At 32.5% G+C, this 22,309-nt stretch overlaps 1 non-coding gene across 1 annotated transcript; it reads left to right on the forward strand.

The window, feature by feature from the left end:
- Positions 1 to 957: 957 nt before the first annotated feature.
- LOC112083147 lies at positions 958 to 1,076 on the forward strand. Its single transcript, XR_002897446.1, has one exon. It is a non-coding gene; the product is annotated as a 5S ribosomal RNA (ribosomal RNA).
- Positions 1,077 to 22,309: the final 21,233 nt, after the last annotated feature.

Below are 22,309 nucleotides of genomic sequence, written 5' to 3' on the forward strand. Positions count from 1 at the left end.
CTATTGAGTGATGTTGTTAAGCACTGCACTTGTTCATTAACGACTGATTATATTAAACACACAATTTACTTATAATAATAATGGGACCAGAATATGTTTAGAATAATTTATTCTTTACCCGAAATGTATAAAACTTGAGAGTAATATGCCACAATATAATTTTAAGTTGCATCTATTTATGCCAGTAAGGTATGAGATGTATATTACACTAATTTTGAGAACTAATTCAAAATATTTCATTTGGAGTGACAGCGAATTCAAATCATAATATTCACGTATAAATCGAGAATCTATTTATTTTTGTTATAGTTCCAGATATGATATATTATTTATAGGAACTAATTTAACTATCTTACAAAAATAATCATGGTAGAATATGCTTCCATCAATTTTTTGATATGTTTATATTTTAAATTGATTTATACTAAACCTACCATTCTAAATATCCTCTTAAATCTTTAAAATCGTTCGAAATTTTGAAGTTCATACCTCTATAGTTTAATGGGAATCTAACGTCAATAAATAAAAATATATACTTCCATGTAGTGCTCAAAAGTATCTCCATAGTAATCTTAAAAAAACATATTTCAATAGATATTAACATTGAATATAGCAACTTTAATAACTACTTTACCAGAAAGATACTCCAGCGGTGAAGATACTACAATTAGCTTTATTTGAGGCAGAAAGTTGGAGGATAGCAAATAAAAAAGAATGCGAAGATGAGATCGAGGTTCCACAGTATCATGACACCTCTAGTATACCCAGCCCTTGGTACTTTGAATCCCAACTTGTCAAATCTATGCCTCTTGGATCGATCATGAACCAGTGAGTGGACTAGGGTAGAGCCATACGGATACCATGGGACAAGGGATTTTCGGACTCCGAGGCTGTCGAAGAAGCCTCTCAGCACTACATGCGGAGATGAATGCTCTTCTTTGGGCTATGATATGCCTAAGGTGCGATCATACCAGCACTAATACACCGGATCCCATCAGAACTCCGCAGTTAAGCGTGCTTGGGCGAGAGTAGTACTAGAATGGGTGACCTCCTGGGAAGTCCTCGTGTTGCACCCCTTTAAAAGTGCGTGTCATCCTTGCAAAACCAAAATCTATGGGAGGACTGGGTTTCAAAGATATCAATAACTTTAATGATGCCTTACTTGCTAAACTTAGCTGGAGGTTGATCCGAAACCCTGATTGCTTGCTCGCAAGAATCTTTAGAGGCAAGTACTGTGGGGAAGTCTCTTTTCTTGAATGTGTGGCTCCCTCTATGGCTTCTCAAGGATGGAGAAGCATTCTTATTGGCAGGAACCTTCTCGTGAAACAGCTAGGCTGGGCGGTGGGAGATGGCAACATTGTCAACATCTGGACTGACCCATGGCTTTCCACCAAGGAAAAGATCCAACCAATGGGACCGCCACCACATCACCTTATCTCTGCCAAGGTGAAAGACCTGTTCACGGAGCAAAGCTCAGATTGGAATTTGGAAGCTATCGAGCAAATTCTACCCAATTTTAGAAAGGAAATCCTAGCCATAAAACCTAGCACTCTGGGGGCAAAAGATAAACTCATATGGCTACGACACCCTTCAGGAGATTACTCTACAAAATCTGGATACTTTGTAGCAGCAGAGGAAGGAATACGAAATGACTTACCAAATGCCATCCCCTCAGAAGTCTGGAACTCGCAAGTATGGAATCTGGAAACAGCCCCAAAAGTAAAAATGTTCCTTTGGAAAGCGATCCGCAAAGCACTCCCTGTGGGAGAACAATTTGCTATCAGACAGATCCCGGTGGAATCAAAATGCTGCAGATGTAATGAATTGGAAACTACAGCTCACCTGCTGTTCACATGCCCTTTTGCGGTTAATGTTTGGCAATCTCTACCAATCGAAATTGGCTTCAACCCGACGCCAATCACAGATACTCTAGAAGGCATCCGCAGAGCACGAGAATGCGTATCCCTCCCACCTATCGGGCTGTCAAAGGGGATTCTTTCTCCCTGGGTACTCTGGGCATTGTGGACCTCTCGTAATCAACAAATCTTCAATAATCGCCATCTCTCTGTGGAGGAAACGGTCTGGAAAGCAGTCGTCAGTGCACGAGAGTGGGTATTTGCTCAAATCAGAGAAACACCTCCAACCCCAGGTCTTTCACCGACAACTTGCCTCCCTCCCCTTTCACGCAATGAAGGGTGTTACATTTGCTGCACTGATGCATCCTGGCATGCTCAATCAGGCTTAGCGGGACTCGGCTGGACTCTCGAGAAAAGCCCGTCCTATTCCTCAGAACACTCCTCGGTAATACCCAATGTTGCATCTCCTCTTATGGCGGAAGCATTGGCTATCAGAGCAGCCTTGTTCTGCGCTAAATCTCTATTTTTCAATAGAGTAATCCTTCAGTCTGATTCCCAAACCTTGATCCGATCGATCTCTACAGGCGCTTCGATCTCGGCAATTCATGGAATTCTTACTGATATCTATCTTCTCCTTCCTTGTTTTCAATCTATCGTTTTCTTTTTCATTCCAAGAGCAGCAAATGTTAGAGCTGACTCCATCGCAAAACAGGCCTTAATGGGCCTGAATCTTGTAGAAGCTACCTAATTTTCTATAAGAAGGTTTTGAACCAAAAAAAAAAAAACAAACGCTTTTCTTCGATTCTTATCAAGACATATTGCTCCAATTTAGTAACAATGACTGAGAACCCGATAGACTGGCCGACCTTCACATCAGAATTAGACACTTTTCAGCATATTTGAGAGACTTTTGAGGCCTTCAACATCATCCATATCCCCTGAGCTTTAACCGTTCGAGCTGATTCTCTTCCTAAAGAGGCGCGGTCGCGTGGTATCTTGTTCTCCCATATAAGTCATACAGAATCGGTAGGGATGACTCCACAGAACCATCATCTTATCGATCATGACTTGACTTAAGCAGATGGGTAGTCGACAAAAAAGAAAAAAGATAGGAAACCATGTCTTAAATATGATTTGAAACTAAAGTACCTTTATTTCTAGCACAATGGAAAAAGAAAGATCCCACGACACAACTTATTGAGGGAATAATATTCACTTGTCATGGGCTCGGCATCAACCAATTCTTACCACGGTAACCTCTCCAGATTTTCACTTTAGTTTATCCATAGTTTCAAATGCTTATAAATCTAATCATCAAAATGCATGCAGTAGTTTGCCTTATCGGCAGAGCCGTGCTTTATATATATGCCGAAAAGGGCATTTGCCTTAGGCCACCAAATTTATTTCTTATTTTAAGGGCATATTTTCTTATAACTTTATCCAAATATATAAATTAAATGATTTTGTTTGTTATGTATAGTAGAAAAATATTATGTATATATATATATATATGAGGGACAACTATAACAAATATGTTATGATATTTAAAATTACATTTTGTTTAATAAAAACTATAATGCAATATTAAAAATAATTCAACTATATATAAAATTTTTAAATTTAAACATATAAAATAATAATATATTTTATAATTTGTCTTAGGCCTCTCTAAAGCTAAGCACGGCATTACTTATTGGTAAAATATCTCTGCATGATACATCAATTGGCTGAGACAACCAACAAGAACAGACAAGCAAAGTCAGTTTTCTTTTCTCAAATCTCTTCTTGGCATCGTCCATTAACTAAAACTCCTTCCAATCCATCACAAACCGTTTATGTACTCATCATTATCTACACAAGAAACTGTTAAACTGAAGCTAACGTTATAACAGAGCTGCAAAACTGTGTGGAGATTTTCTAATATCTTAAAACATCTTCAAGGGTCAGAAAGCGTCTATGAAAACTTGGATCAGATATAAAATCTTTTGAAAAGTAGAGAACAACAAAGGTGACCTCGGAAAAATGTTTTTCTCGTCAATCATGCGTCTTACAGAAAATTTCAATAACTTGATTTGCATAAACTTATTTTTTTTAAAAAATATTTAAATACAATATGAGGAATGTAAAGATTCTCAACCTTGGAAAAAGGTAGCTCTCCTTTTCAAAGTCTTTAAAACGAGTCGAGGAGTAAAATTAGCCCTTCCAATTCTCTACATGTTGAAACAAGTCAATGTACTTATTTGTACTCGTATGTTTACTCGTATGTTTAATTATTGATTCTTATGTGGAATAAAGTTACAAGTGAGTTATATATAGATAAAAAGCACTTTGAATTAAAATAAATACAAATGAAAATAAGTCATTTACATTTACTTAAGTTAAAAAAAATTAATACATTTAAAAAATGTAAACTTCATAAGCTTAATTATTAATAAATATCTATCTTAAACTTCCATGTTCAATATCATAAAGTCCTAAGACATTTCCATTATAAAATCTCTATCTTAATTCATATTTTGGTCGATCTCATCCATCTTCTAACATATTTATTTTGAAAAAATACATAAAAGAGATTTGGAAGCCTATTTGGATGATAAAGAATTACAACTAACTAGGATAAACAAAACCAACAAGTTATTTAAAGAAAAGTCACAACTCACAACTAACTTGATGGCTCAGCCACTTGATTGGTGAGCAAAATGAAATTAGTGAAAAAAAATTTAGGCAATTTCCACAAAAGAAGACAGAACAATCAAATTAACAATATATAAGCTTAAACACAACCACATTTAATCTCTAAAAAACCCAGTATATATAAAAATCCTCGTATGCGCAGGTATTCACCTAGTTCTATTAAAAGAAAAGTACATTTATCATTTGTCCTTAACTTTATGTGGCATATTACAAAATATGCCATTAGAAAAATATTAAATCATGACCCAAAAAAAAATTAAAACCAAGGTTAAAAGGAGAAGAGGTTTATTATAATCAAAACCAGTGGATCTTATATTTTACCAGACTTTTAAAAACACAACCCATTTATACATTTTCTTTGGTATTTTATGAAGATCTATGTGTTTATCGGATTGCTAATTAGATCCATTTGGTTTTTCTGAATTCTTTAGTAAAAACACTCGGAACTTAATTATTACTTGACTTAAAATAAATGCGACCTGTTTTATTTGTCATTTTACTCTTTACAAGGTCCGCATCTCAATTCAACTTCTAATTGGATCCATTTTGGTTTTTCCTGATTTTTTCCCGTTTTCTGAACTACAACATTACCATATATATCTTTGACTTTCGTTGACACTTTTTTAAAAAAAAATTGTGACATTATTTGACATACTATTATCTGATTATATTAAACACACAAATTACGCATAATAGTAATAGGACCAGAATATGTTTAAAATAATATTCTCCTTACCTGAAATATATAAAACTTGAGAGTATATACCACAATATAATTTCAAGTTGCATCTATTTATGTCAGTAAGGTATGACATGGACATTACACTAATTTTGAGAACTAATTCAAAATATTTCATTTGGAGTGACGGCAAATTCAAATTATAGTATTCACGTATAAATTGGAAATCTATCTACTTTTGTTATAGTAATTCAGATATGATATATTAGATATAGGAACTAATTTAACTATCTTACAAAAATAATCATGGTAGAATATGCTTCCGTCAATTTTTTTATATGTTTATATTTTAAATTGATTTAGAATAAATCTACCATTCTAAATATCCTCTTAAATCTTTAAAATCATTCAAAATTTTGAAATTCCCACCTCTATAGTTTAATGGCAATCCAACGTCAATAAATAAAAAGATATACTTCCATTTTTGGAGAACTTTGTGGAGGAAGCTAGGTACAAAGCTCCTTTTCTCCACTACTTGTCATCCTCAAACGGATGGACAAACTGAAGTGGTAAACCGTACTCTTTCCACTTTACTTAGAGCAGCCCTTGGGCGTAATATGAAAACTTGGCTAGATTGTATACCCTTTGTAGAATTTGCTTATAACCGCGCGAGGCGCTCAGCGACTAAGCTGTCACCTTTCGAGGTTGTTTATGGTACTAACCCTTTGTCTCCAATAGATTTAAGACCTATAGCACAGGTAGAACAAACAAACTTAGACGGCCTACGAAGAGGCTAGTTGTTCAAAAAGCTTTATGAGACGGCTCGCGACAACATTGAGAAAAAGACCGATGACTACAAGAAAGCCGCGGACAAAGGACGAAAGGAAGTCACCTTTGAACCAGGAGATTGGGTGTGGTTGCACATGAGGCCTGAAAGATTCCCTAATCAACGTGCCTCCAAGCTCGCACCAAGAGGAGACAGATCGTTCAAAGTCTTAAGTAAAATCAATGACAACGCCTACCGTCTTGATTTGCCAGGTGAGTTTAACATTTCTCACACTTTCAACGTTGCTGATCTGTCTTATTTTGATGCAGGTGAAGAAGTTTTGGGGTCAAAACCTTTTGAAGAGGGAGGGAATGATGTGGACATCGACCATACCGACCCATCAAGCATCGAGAGACACATGCCGGAGGTTCAAGACGGGGCCATGACTCGGTCCAAGATCAAACAGATGAGGAATAGATACAAGAAGGCGCTACACGTCTTTATAAACTCACTGGACCCAAACAACCCCTGAAGCCAACGCTCGAGACAGAATTGAATTCCAACGAGCAGAACAGAAGATTGCCGATGCCACACTCGTTTTAGCCGAGAAATGCCATGCAACGCAGGTCGAGCCACCAGACGACCTAGAAATGACCAACAAAGGTAATTTGTCTCGACCAAGTGCATATTATAAGACTAATGCACGTGGAATTCTCGCAGGCGAACGTGCAGAATTGGAGTTGCTTCACAACACACCAAGTGGACGCGATAACGAGCTAACCGAGGCCGAGCGACTAGCTATACAAGAAGCGACGATCATAGAGCTTAAGGGACATGAAGATCAAGATTCTCCGGGACTAGAAGACGCCTCAAGCGACCCAAGCCACAGCAGGCCAAGGCAGGACATTTCAATGAACGCCGAGGCCGTACACGACACCAAACGAGCCGCGCCACCCCAAAGTAAGTGTTTCAATTATTTCATTGCGCTTGCAGGAGGAGCCAACATCTTCAGCGACTAAGTGTCAGAGTTAAACGACTCAAGTCGTGTAGTTTGAGTCTTTTATTTCAAACTTTCCATTTCTATAATAAATGAAACGATGAGCTTTGTTTCTTAGATTAGGTTTGTTTTCTTTGAGTTTTGTTTACTTAGTCCTGTCGTTTTGAGTCCAGAGTCGTACCCTAGAAGGTTCAAGCTGACGAACCAGTTTATAAGGTTCCTTTACAGCATTGTAGTCCGCAGATTTTTCCCCATATCAATAAAATATCGAACTTTCTTCAAAGTTTACCCGAGAAGCGATTTCTCTTTGTTCTTGGTTTGTTTGTGCGATTCAAGCAAGCTTTGAGCCTTCACTGTATCAGAGACTCACCATCTTTCTGTGTTGTGAACTCACGCCGCCATCACACCCCGTTTAGATCCCACATGAGAGGGCGACCGCCTGCGTGTCAGATCATTCCATCATCGACCATTAACCGAGCTAAAGAGAGGGCGACCGCCTGTCTTAGTTCCCACCCGTATCCTCAGTGTGAGTGCCACCACTGGTTCTTACATCATAAAGAGGTGTGATCGCATGGTATCTTATTCTCTCATATAAGTCAGACAGAATCGGTAGAGGTGACTCCACGGAACCATCATCTTACCGATCAAGACTTGACTTAAGCAGATGAGTAGTCGACAAAAAAAAACTACTTTACCTGTTCAGTCAATAAATCACTGTAATATATTATTATTAACATTAACGAGAATATATGCTGTGCTCTTCACCGCCATTATGTTTTGAATTGACATTTTACAAAACCCTAATTATAACTCTATAAATGAAGAAGTTGCAGCAACAATTTTATCACACTGATATTTCTCTCTTATTTTACTTTGTTGTAAAAAATTATCTCGCACTAATGGGTTCCATGATGAGATTATCCAATTTGTCTGATGTTAGACCTTTCTAAACATCATGGAATGTTCAAGTGAAAGTGCTTCACAGTTGGAAGCATTTCAACAAAAAGTGGAGGAGTTATTAGAAATGATTATTGTCGATGCGATGGTATATAATATGTTTATTTTATATTATTTTCGAATATTTTATGATCATTTGGTATTGACGACATCTGATCTCTATGTATAGGGTACCAAAGTCCATGCATCTATCAAAAAGTCATTGCTTCATCAACACCATCGTCTGATTGTTGTTGGTGAATGGATATTCATCAAAAACTTCTCATTGAGTCAGACATCGGGACAATACCGACTCACAATAAATTATTTTAAAAATCTTCTACTACTGTTGTATTGAAAAGAGTCAACCGCTCAAACAATTACTTTTTCGACTTTGCTGATTATGGATGGTAGTTTCAATACAATTATTATGGTTGGAAAGTTGTTTATCATTTTATATTGTTAAAATAGTTGAAAATAGTAATTATTTGTTGGTAAGCTATTATTCCAATTTATTGTAGAGGTACTGGACAAGTTGTTTCTGCCCGTGATCTTGAAACGATTCAGTTTATGAAACAAAGACACTAGTAAGTTGGAGTTTGAAATCAGGAAAGCGAAGTGAGTACCTACATGTTTACCATCAGTAACGTTCATATATTTGGGGATTGTGAATAATTTATTTATACAATACACTTTTATATGTGTAATATTGTATTTTTGTTTATTATAGTGATGAACGTTTGCCGTGTACGTTGTGGGATAAGTTTGGTGAACAAGTCAGCATGTCAGAATAACAATGATGACACCATCGTTATCATTCTAAGATTTGGAAATTTAATGTTTACAGAGGTAACATTTTAATAGATTGTTGATATATTTATTTTCCTGACTTAATGTATTTTACAATGTTTCTTTAATCAATTATTATTATTATTACTAGGTGAGTACTCGCGCATACGCGCGGTTTTTTTCCAATAACTTTTATTTTGTTTTTTGTTTAGAATTTGTTTTGTTGTTTTTTTTGTTAAATCAAATTGTATATCATACAAGCCAATATGTACACATTATATTCAGTTTTATTGCTATAAATAAATAATTATCAAATTGTATTGGGTTGTAAAATAGTGAAGCTTCTTTAAATAACCCCTTGATTGTCTTATCAAATTGTTTTGTTTTAATAAATGAAAATTATATTGATAATTTCTAGGCCAATACCCGCACAGGTTTTTCTTCATAAGTGTAAACTTATTTTACAGAGTTTGTGTTTTGAAAATTTCACAAAGAGTAATATGGAACCATACAAAAGGTGGAGATAACACTACGGAAATCAAAGTCTCTCTAGGGAAACATTCAATATCACACAAAGGAAAAGACGAACAATAAATAAGATGTAGAAATTTGGAACTATGTGAAAGCTTTTTCTCCACAAAAAAAAGAAAAGAAAATTATGTTAGATATTATTAGATGCTTCCAAAATCATGTAACATAAATAAATAAATAAAATGATTTTAAAGCATGAATTTAAGCAAACGAATCTTACCGAAATCATCAAAAAGAGATTCAAGAACACCTTTGGCCAAAGTGTATTTGTAATATACATCATTAGTTTTGTTTCAAATTTGTAATGATATGCTGACTGAAAATTAGAAAATAAAAGAGAGAGAGAAAAGTAGACCAGTTTCAAGATATCGAATGAACAATCCCATATCTTGTCTCATATATGCCTCGACCTGTACCCGCAGCAGCAGTTGCATGGTTTGGGTGATGCCGCAGTGGCAGCTCTGAAGAATTTCCCCTTCCTGATGACATCCTCTTCTCCATGTTGACTGAGGATTAGTTATATATTGTCTGGCTGATCAATTACGTGAGAGGTAGGTTAGTCAATATATTTGCATTTCGAGCAAGAGATACACCAATTTATTGTTAGTATAACTAACTACAATCTAACAGTTATAAAAAAATAGTGGCTTGCACTTTGAGCATTCTTCTTCCATCAAATCACTTTATATTATCATTGGTATACAAAATATTTTTAACTTAAACAGATAAGCATTTAAAAAACTACAACCGTGTGTAATCAAATGCATACCATAACGGTGTTGCGTAAGGCGACTTCTTGTTGACATGTTGACATGAATCAGGCAACAAAACAGAAGAAAGATCCCACTTATTCATTCCTATTAACATATCCTTTGAGGCCACCGCTTACCTTGTCTGTGGCTTTCATGGAAGAGAGGCTGAGCCGAGAAGACTCGCACTTCTTTGTTTCGATCTTGCTTTTCGTTGATTCAAAGTAAAATGAAAGCTACGAAGAATTAGATTTATAAGTTAGAATCAAAACAACAAAATTTCACATAAAACCAAGCATCATGAAGCTTAGCCATACACTTCCGTACAAACATATACACTGCAATTTATCAGGATTTTTAGAAAAAAAAAACATTGAAAGTAAATCCACCATCCGTTGTCTCATAGTTATAGCCACCATCACTCTTCACAACCATGAGTGGCTTAGCTACGCCTTCAAGAACAATCACTTGAGCACTTTCATTTTTCATTAACCAACATCTTACTTCTCAACAATTCAATAGCTTGTGGGATTTAAGGTATGTAAAAGCTTTCTCCCTGTTATGTTACAACTTACAACCCATCCATTTATCAGTTTTGATTTGAAAAGTTGTATCCAAGTGCGAATGTTGAAGTCTTTCTTTCCACAGCTCATAAACGGCCTGCCAATTGGCTGAGACCAGAATGGAATCTGTTGCCAATCGCTTGCATGCAGGCTCATGCGCTGCACAGAATGTTATTTACTCGACTTGCTTTCCACAAAATAGTGCTTCTTGCCGTCATCTTGAAGCCAGCGTGCTTGTATTGCGGCCAATTTCTGAGTAAAATGAAACATACGACGAATCAGAGTTATACATGCGAATCAAGAGAGCTATAATTTAACATAAACCAAAACATCATGAAAAATTACTTTCAAGAGCTAATCAGAGTGCAGATCTTGGCTAGAACCGGCAAATTAGTGTTAAGTTGTGATATGTTTTCTTCACTTGTTGTGACTGTGGGCCAAAGTGTCCCTATTTGATGAGAGCATGAAGAACGTTTGTTAGATCATGCTGCTCTCAATGATATCCCATCTACAAAATGAATTTGCTAAACTCACCAAATGCTTCCCAAACACAACTGTTCTTGGGGAATCCATTTAAGGTCAAATTGGGCTACCGAAATACAAATCCACATCTCAAAAATCTTTCTTGGCAAAAGAATGTACAGGTTGTCACATACAACAAGTGTTTGGGGACCATTTTAAATAAATTCAAGAAAAATTGCAAGTAACGAAAACAGAAATCTTTCACAAATACCATCTTTAATACCAATTGTAGTTCTCATAGCTTGTCCCTAAGAAACACACATCATCACCTGAAATCATAAGAACAGGATAAGACATCCAGTGTATGTAATCATTTAAGAAATAATGAGCACTCTGCAAAACAACGACATGAGGGCTGACAAACAAAAAAAATCAAAGAACCAAAAGTTATAAGCTATACTGAATTGATACCTGCTTTGCTGGTAATATGTTGAAAAAGGAACTAAATGAACCACTGGTACTGTTCAGAGGTCGACCAATCTATGAGTGTGTGCATTATAAGATACACAATATGAATTGCCAAATTATGGGATGAATTCTTCAACTCCAAGAAAATGGTGGCCAAAAACTGGCTTTCCTTTATTCGGTTTATAAAAGGGATTCTGATCTTCAAGAAGGTGCGCAATAGGACTGGTGTAGAGTTTAATTGTTGAGAGACAAAATGCCACAAAACTCTAAATATCAAAATTCAAGCCTCTTTAACAAGCTTCTTCAGAATTTCAATCACCCATCGCTGTTATCGGAAACTTGAAGCAAATAGTGATAAGGGAATTATAAATCATATTCGATTCACAAAGTTTGCAGCTTTTTCTAAAACAATGTACTGATTGAACTTTACAATGAAAAGCGCTTCAAACAACAAAACCATTCACGACGAACAAAGCTCCTTTAAACAAATCAAAGAACAAAACCCAGATAAAAGAGACAGCAATTGAAAAGATGAAGAAGAAAAAAAAAATTTAAGAATCGGATTTCATATGTTTTTCATAGTAGAGAGGGTATAAATGGAGTGGATATAAAATACATTAAGGGCAGTGGAATCAATTCGAAGGAGTAAACGTTTCTGGAAAAGGAGATCAAAAATTACAGAAGGAGGATCGGCTCAGGTGAGAAGATGAAAAGATGTGATTTGTTTTTTTTTTAAAGATGACACGTGTCATTTCATGGAGTGATGACGTGTCGCTCTCTGGAGAGAATTCCTTCTTCTTTTATATTCTTCTTTTATCATTATTTTTACTTAAAAGATCGTCAACTTATTGTCTCTTTTGATACATATAAATTGCTTATTAATAAGGATCCCGTTGTTGAAATGTTTAAAAGAGGTATGCCTCAATCACAAACATCTATTATTTAATAGCTCTTTCTACATGGACCTGTTTATTATTTACATTTAACGAGTTCATTATTCAATTGTAAAGATTTATTTCTTCCCATGGGTATGTCTTCACATGGACATGTGTGTCATTGTAGCAATGTTTTGATAGTATGAAATTTGTCATTTGTAACGACGTATTCATTCCGTCAATACTGCATCAAAATATCAATGAACAATTTAAGTACTTCTAACGTTTTGATCCATATATATCATATATTGATTTTTACAATTTTTTATAGAAAATATATGCGGATAAAAGTAATTATGTATATATGTACACAATCTCAACCAGAATACATATATACCATTAATAAAAGTCTATTTCATTATAGGAAATATTCCATACGTATAAAAGATCTCTGTTACCATAATTATTTCTGTTAGTATCTTAATTTTTATTAAATAATTAATTCAAATGATATACAAGATTTTGAATATTATTTGATTCCCAATCTTTCAGTTTCCTAATATCTATCAAATCTGTTCACATTACAAAGAAAACCTTAACACATTCAATATTTCATTCTACATATATATATGGTTTTCCTTCCCTTAGACACGCTTATTCATAACCAAAAAAAAATCTCTGTTAACAAAGAAATGACGCTTCTTATGGACAAAGTTTCTGATTAAAATCGTTTTACAACAGAATGGACTGTTAGGTTTAAGCTACTTAAGAAGTGGAAGCAGTACACCAGACATCAAAGGATTATTCTTGATATGAATCTGGTAGACATAAAAGTATAGTGATATCTCTAAATTTTGTTAATACCAGAAATTTGGATTTCAACTAATTTTTTTTTTACCTTACAAAGTCATACAATCCAGGTCAGAGTAACAAGGAAATTCATTCGGAATGATGAGAACATACCAAGGGATCATGGTTTGAAACTGAAGATTTAACAGTCATTCAAACATAATTTAGAGATACCATTCAATCATACAACAAAATGATTCAATTCATTGTCTCTACAACAATTAAACCACTTAACAATGTTAAGGGTATGTATCTTAATTGTTGAATAAAGTTTTATTTTCATACGATATAAATAACTAATAATTATGTCAATGATATATTACTTATATGTAGTTAGAAGAATGTGTTTCAATGGCAGGAGGTGCAGCTTATATAATTAGCCTTTCAAGGTACATATAAAACTTTAATTAGTCTTATTCTTTTATGTTTTTTTTTATTACATAGATATATAAAATAAATTAAGGAAATTTAAAATTATTTGTTCTTAACAGTATATTTGTTATACTATGCATGATTATCAATTAGAAGACTTAAGCATCATGAAGAAATAATTTACATATTATCATATGTCTTTTGTCATAAAGAATTATCTACTTCTTTGACATAGGATTTATTTGTTATTTAAGATCTAATTATTTCATTTAAGCTTTCTACGAAGATTTTTAGATGTACTTTTTCTTTATCAACTTATAAAGTAATCTTTTTAACATCGACTTATGTTAAGTTAAATTTACAGAGTAGCATAACAATGTAGTTGCCAATTAGATGATTATATAGAATAAATATTATTTTCATTTAATTTTACCTTACTATTTAGTTGCCAAGTACCATATTTTTTATCTTATATACCCCCAAAACTTATTTTATAAACCGAATTTCAAAAACAAAGCAGAGATGAACACTATATACCTCAAAAACATAAGAAACCGTTCTAGAATTGGGCGACTATTCTTTCGTTAATCAACTTTATGCATGGAGAAATGATTGGGATATTAAGGTCAAAGTTTACAAACATTGGCAGAAAAAAGACTCCCAAGGATTACCTGGCCTGAACTTCATATTTGTTGACAAAAATGTATGTTTTCTGCATTCTATATGTTTCTTTCCTTCGTCACATTATTTCTGTAGGGTTGCAGGATCAACGGCTTTGCTTCAAACATGACCCTATCCTACTTTGACTGGTCTGTCTAGAAGGAAAATGGGTGGAGATGTCTAATTTCTGTTTGATTAATTCAGATTGAGAAGTCTTAGGAATCACTACCAGACACGCAGATCAAATCATCTTCAAAGAAAAAACAAAGGTTGGATCTCTCAGACCACTGACAGAAGATCCATTCATATACTTCGTAGAATTCACTAACATTTATAGAAAACCATATGCGCAGTACTATCTTGTTGGTAATTTTCTACTTATAACATATATAAATGATAGTCATATGTGTTGTTTTAATATAACTTTGTTTAGAAATACAATACATATTCATATCTATGTACTTAGTTTTAGTATATATAATCTTTAACTATGTAAACAGATTTGATGGGTGTTCTTGAAACTGCTGGCAATCTCTACACAATGTGCTATCCCGATGGATAAACTGTGCGAGCTCTCAAGTTTACCATTCTAGATTCAGTGTCCGTATATACTTATTTGTTTGTGTCTAATACAAATTTTAACTATATCTTACTCATATGTAATTTAAACATATACCTTCAACTGCTTTTCATGGGTTCTTTGCTGTTGGCATCAAAGAAAGATGTAAAGGACTGAAAGGTCTATTAGCTATATGCATTTTAACTGACTGGACGGTAAAGAAAATCTAGGTATGTTAACCAAATTAATTTTTCTTTGTACTCATTCTTAATGATTCATTGTTAATATCAATTTCTAATTGTTTATTTTAACTATGTGTAGAGAAATTGTCAATCCATGAACATGAAAATGTTGGTTTTTCCCGCTTTCTCATTGCTCCACCAATTGATGATATTGCAAAGTTGCAGAACAAGTTAGTAAGCCATAAATTCATTATATCTTTTCTAATCATAATGCTTAATCTTTTGATGATCACTGATATATTGCAGTTTCTAATTTGCAAAATTCTGAAAAGGGTCATGAATTCATCTGAAACTGCTGGATCTTCGACTATGAGGGATGGATAAAGATGAATCTAACATTGTTGAGGATTTCATATTTTAGTTATCAAGTTTAAGGAGTGATGTCCTCTTATTTTCGATGTCTTAAAACTTATTTTAATTTCTGCTATGCTTTATTTTAACCTAATGGATTAATATCAACATTTGCTTTTTTATAATTCAATAAAATTAGACAGATTTCAGATTAAAACTCTGTTCAAACCATTCTTCTAATAATGGGAATATGTTGAAGTTTAAAGTTGGATTCATATCCAATTACCCAAATAGTTTATACGTTTCCTGTTTCCAAATAATTGGTATACAACAATGTTGTATATCTTCTTTAATGCTTTACTAGATTTTGACCCGTGCTGTGCACGGGATGATGTTGTAATCAGTTTATATATCTAGTTTTAACGTATGTGGACATACTATATTTATAAATTTATGATTTGTACTACGTCTATATCTGATTGATCAACAACAAAATATGCTTCCTCTTTAATATACTTTAGATTTAGATTTAGATTAATATTTATGTATAGAGGAATGTTGTATTGTAGTTGTCTTTAGCATTTTTTTGTTACTTTGTTATATTATTTTTTTGGTTATTTGTTAGTTATTAAATAGTAAAATATGATTCGGTAATTCATATTAGATATTGATGTGTTTAGACAAAAAAATCACGAAGGTGGTGTAAAATGACATAAGCATTTGAATTCAGTGTCGATATTAAAAAATTTAAAATCATGGAAATAATAATAGAATTAAACTAATTATGAATTAAGAATAATGTATGAAATAGAAATACATTAAACTTCATAATACGAATATGAAAAACATGAGTTCATTCCTCTTATTATTACTAATGCAAATGAAAATGTAGAATCGTAGATAAATAATAATAGCAAAACTCTACTAATCCCTCACATCAGAATTTCCAGATGTGTTTTCCGCAGTCCTTCTCTTGTTCCAAAGGCTGTATAAACAAAAGAAAAAATAGTAAAGTTACGATATGAGCAAAAATAATATGAAAATATAGATATCGAAATTATTTACTATATTACTCGAGTCTGAAACGGAGGACTTCATCGATCGGTGGTGCAACAATGAAACGGGATAGTCTTCCTCCATCGTAATCATAGATAGTCATTCCATCTAAGCAAATATTATATGTTAGGAATATTATTAAAAAGTAATAAAACAATCTAATATGAACTATTATTTAAACGTACTCATATTTCTGTGAACAACCCAATCCGTCAAAACACATATGGCATATTGTCCTTTCATAAGTTTGCAATCACACTTTTCTTTGATGTCATATGCCAAAACACCACGGGCAATGCAATCAAGCGTGTAATCCCTTAAGAAAGGAATGAATATAAGTTGTATTAATGAAGAAAAAACAATAAACTTTATACTGTCTATGACAGACTTACTCAAGATCTCTTATACGGAAATAAATGGTTGGGACCATTGTTCCATCTGGATGAACAGCAGTTACAATGTTTCCAATTGGTTTATCAAGAACACCTAATAAATCTGTTGGAAAATATATCAGATTTATAAATTTGTATACATGAAAGTAGTTAATAAACAAAAAAGTATAAATAAATGAAGCATATGTATTTTTTGTATGTTATATAATCAAATATGTACCAATTGGGTAGTAGTGTGTGTATGGCTTATTGTAAACATGACTGAAATCTGTCAACTTAATGAATGGATCTTCTGTCAAAGGTCGAATGGTCGAGGCCTTTGTCTGATTGTTTAGGATTATTTGAAAAGCATGTCGAGTCATTCTTTCTTCCCAGTTGGAATTAATCACACCAAACTTAGAAACTTCAACCCAAGTACCTTCTAAGAAAACACGTTCAATGTATGAAAGTTGAAGGTTGTCTACCGATGCAGCAATTTTAGATCCCTAAATTTTTCATAAAAGTTTGTGTAAGAACAAATGAATATTTAAATACAAAAAGTTAATATATAGTGCTTTTATAAAAACTTACATCTTCATCTATCAAAATGAAACTCATTCCTGGGAGACCATTTCCATCAAAGGATTCCCAACGTTTGTAAATCTTCACTTTGATGGTCTGTTTGTACTCTTCACAGGCAGTGACATCCTTAACCATTTGATAGTCAGCCATTTTAAGTAGTACGAAACCTTTAGGTTTAGGTTTCTTTGAATGTGTGATGTAAAAAGTTTAACTGAGAAGGCAATATATTATATAGGGTATTGATTTGACAAAATCAATTTGCCAGGGCTCGAATAAAGACGTTTCCTAACAAAAAGGAAATGAATAAATCACGATATATAGAACATATCTACAATATATTAACCGAATCTTTAAAATTGATTTTAGTATTTTAATAAGGCAGTATAAATAATTACGTAAAATCTATAGTAGTTATAATCTACAATATAATAACCGAATCTTTAAAATTGCTTTTTATTAGTGTTCTGATAAGGCAGTATTGATAATTACGTTAAAACAATAGTATATATAATAAGATTCGTAAATGAAGCCGTATTTGATAAGAAAAGGTAGTTTAGATTGTAATATTCTCAAATGAAGATACGCAATACTTCGTAATATAAATTCTGTCTAAATTGCAGATAAAGTTATATACACTAAATATATAATTTGTTATATTTCTATATATTAATATGTAAACAATGTAATTTTTGTATGGTTAGTGTTTTAGCAAAATCATATTATTACTATACAGCAATGTTTTCAGACCCGGACCGGACCGGACGGTTCGACCGATTAAACCGTGACCTGGCAAGATTTCCGGTTTGGTTTTTGTTGAAAATCCGGAATGCTATTAAACCGCTTAAATCCAGAAAAACCCGCTTAAACCCGGTGAACCGGCAAAAACCCGATCCGGATGGGTTTCTGGTTTGGAAAAAAATTAATAGTTTTCTAACTTTATTTATGAATATATGATATTTTTTTTAAAAAAAATATAGTTTTGAAAAACAAAATTAGAACAAGATGCAGAACACTTAGAGTAACAGAAGATGAAGAAAACGAGACGGTAGCAAAATCAAAAAATATTGCTAGAATTTTCTACATTATTTTTGGATTTTATGAGATAATTAATATACTTTTATTTTAATTTTTTTAGTAGTAATAATGGTTTGTTTTTCTATATTTTATTGAATGGTTTGTTATTTTCTCACCATTATACAATTGTAAGTTTTATAAAATCAATTTTTCTAGTAAAAAATTAACTGTTTAAAAAAGAAAATAAATAGAAGGAAAAAGAATATATAATAAAATATATAATTATAAATGTTCAAAAATATAGTTAATATGATCACTATATTTAGTGTATATTTTATTTAAATTTTATTGAAAAAAAAATACAGAAAAAGATATATGATAATTAATGCGATTTAGTGACAAAACTTTTTAGCAAAATTGATATTTTTTTACACAACAGAAAAAATGTAACAAAAGTGATAACATTTATTAAAAAACATAACAAATATATATACTTAGTTGATTCGCGGTTGATCCGGATTGATCCAGGTTAATCCAGTGACCCGGCAACCCGAAGAACACTCCGGGTCGTTGTCCGGGTCGGGTTTAAAAACATTGCTATACAATGTAAATAAACAGATAATTCAAAAACAAATTTTAATAACGGTTAATCAATATTCATATTTTCCATTAAATGATATAGGAAACATTACTTAAACTTAAAAATAAGACACACATAATCTAAACTGAAATCATTTCATTTCTTAACCATAAATCTAAAGTAGTAAACATTAAATAGGATATCAAATTAGCTAATACATATGGATAAGACAAAAAGTAAATTAATAAAGTATATACTACAATTTAATTTGATAGACATCCAGATAATTATCAATTGAGATGCAATAGAGATCAACTATAGTTAGATTACTGATAATAACGAAAGTAACATAACATAGTATAAGTTCGAATAAAGCCAACATAAAACGTAAATCTTAACATTGCTGAAAGTAGGAGGACATCACTCCTTTTGATTAACGAAATAAAAAGAAAAAACATAAAGAAGAACTGATTTCAGACTGCTCCCACACTAAGCATCCCTTGCATCTGAAGTTGAAGCATTGTGGGCCGATGCCCTTAGCTTATCCCAAATCCTGAACCAAATTATAAGTTACAGAAATAAATAAATATGTATATGTATAATATTACATGAAATAAAGACTAAAATTAGTATAACATTTTATTACTTGCTCCTGAGTATGAAAACTTCATCAAGTGGTGGATAAGCTATGAAACGGGAAAGTTTTCCTCCTTCGTAAGCATGTATGGTCAGTTCATCTACAATTATAAAGCATATAACTATCAGGAATGAAGAGAAATGTTTAAAATATATTGAATTACAAAAATTAAAGATATAATGGTTACTTACTGAAGTTTTTCTTAACAACCCAGTCAGTCATTACACATATCGCATATGGTCCTTTCATTATGTCACAGTTACACTTTTCCTTGATTTCATAGGCCAAATCACCTTTAGTCCCTTCACGTAAACAAAAAAAAAGTTTGTAGTCCCTTCACGTAAAAAAAAAAAGTTAAATACATATAATAATCATTAGAATTTGTTAACTTACTAAAATCCTTACTCTAGATCTCGGATACAAAAATTAAGGGTTGGAACAGCTTTTCCATCGGACTGAACATCATCAACAACATCTCCAATCTCCTTATCCAAAACACCAAGCAAAAAAAATTACTGCATGTCTACATAACATTACTAAAATTACGTATAAAGAATCCATGAACAACAATAAGAAATTAATGAATTTATTAGTAATTTAAAATAGAAAAGTATACTTACCAATAGGATAATAGTGAGTATACGGCTTATTGTAAACCGATGCGAAATCAACAAACTTAAGGAATGGATCCTCAGTCAATGGTCTGATAGTTGAAACCTTTGTCCTCTGAGTGAGTATGATCTGGAACGCATGTCTGGTGGTTCTTGCATTCCAATTAGAGTTAACTAATCGAAACTGCGAAAGTCTGACCCATCGGCCTTCTTGTAAAACTTCTCCAAAGTAAGACAACCCAGCGTTGCAAACGAAAGCAGCCACTCGGAAGCCCTGAAAGAGTATTATTAATATTAAAACAGATATATGAGAAATGTCCAGACAGACAAAATACAAAAAAAAAACAAAAAAAGTTTGATGCTTACATCTTCATCGACCAAGATGAAATCCATTCCAGGGCGGCCTTGTGAATCAGTTGATTCCCATCGTTTGAAAACCTTAACTTGGATAGTTTGTTTGAACTCTTCCCATGGAGTTAAGTCTTTCACCATCTGATAGTCAGCCATCTTAGTTGTATTACAGATCTTTTGGTAGGGAATGTTTCAATTAATGGTTAAGGATGAAGTAAAAGACGACAGAAGATGGTAATATATAGAGAATATTGAGTAGGTTAAATCGTGATGGTTGGAATAAATGTATTTATTAAAAAGAGTTAAACGGTTTGCTTCTTTTGGTTTGCTATAGGGATATGTTCAACGAATCTAATTGAATCGGTGTCAGATTTGAGAAGAACAATTTTTTGATATTTGAAAGGAAATAAAGGAAGTTACTGATGAAAAGCTGCAAGTGGAATACTATCAAATCAATTGAATATATTTGCTTTCTGATCAGAGACTATAACAAGAATTTGGACTATAAATCAAACGATGCATGCTTTGGAAGAATCTAGTGTATTAGTATAATTTTTGAAAAATGGAGACTTTATAATTTATTTTTTTTTAAAAAGAAACTAAATCTTACAAAAAAAGCTGTATAAGATATCGATCAAATCTGTATGAGTATTTTTATTTTGCATGCAGAGAATAGATAAATAATTTCCTTTTATAGTTTCATATGTAAATGTAAATTAAATATATCTATACAAAATATGGTACAATAATCTTTTACATATTAAAGATCGATATCAACAATGGAGACTTTCTATTTTTTGTAAAAAAAAAAATCAAATCTTACTTTTTACTCTGCATAAGATATCGATCAAATCAAATGGACTATTTTTACTTGGCATGCAGAGAATAGAGTAATAAATTCTGTAATATACCAGCCAACAAACAATATTTAATAACGTAAATTTCATTAATATTAAACTTATAAATATAACAAAATAATGAAAGTTCAATGATAAATCAAAACATTAAAATTATAAAATATAAACAATTGTGAATACGAAGTAACAAAAGAATAAAAAAATCTGAATCCTTATAGCTTTATAATGCAGTAATATCAATGAATATTTGAATAGCATAATAGTAAAGAAGTTTTAATCATCTTATATTTTAAGTTCAATGATAGAAAGAGTTCATAATAAAAAAACATCTCATAGTCTTCAGTGTTTTCCAAACATATATAAATAACACATTACTTATAAATAGAAAAATAATCGAGACAAATAAAGATAGATTATTGGATCAGTTTCTATTCTTCAAGGATGATGTACTTGCTTCATCATCGTTCGCACCCAAATCAATAACATTGGTAGGTTTTTGTTGGTTATTCCAAAACCTGTTAATAATAAAGCTATATTAATTTACTGCATTCTAATAAAAAATGATACTATTTTCAAACTCTGAATAACGGCTTACCTTCTAACGAAAGTTTTGGCTTGTGGAAGTTTAGGATAAAATTCGATCCTTGAAATCCCTCCCCTAGACCTAAGATAGTACCCACCTATAACAATAATATATATGTTATAACATATATCTATAAAAAAACAAACCAATGTTTAATAACAATCACTACTTAGAAATAACATAAACTAACCTTCTCCATGTTTCACAGACCAGTCGGTCAATAGACAATCAAATGGTAATTGTTTTTCAGTGAAAATTTTGTCATTGAAATCAAGTGCAAGTGATCCTGATGCAACACACGATAATAATAACCCCCTATATAGTAATTA

Source organism: Eutrema salsugineum, unplaced genomic scaffold, assembly GCF_000478725.1.
Source record: "Eutrema salsugineum unplaced genomic scaffold, Eutsalg1_0 scaffold_7, whole genome shotgun sequence".
In the NCBI taxonomy this organism is placed as follows: Eukaryota; Viridiplantae; Streptophyta; class Magnoliopsida; order Brassicales; family Brassicaceae; genus Eutrema; species Eutrema salsugineum.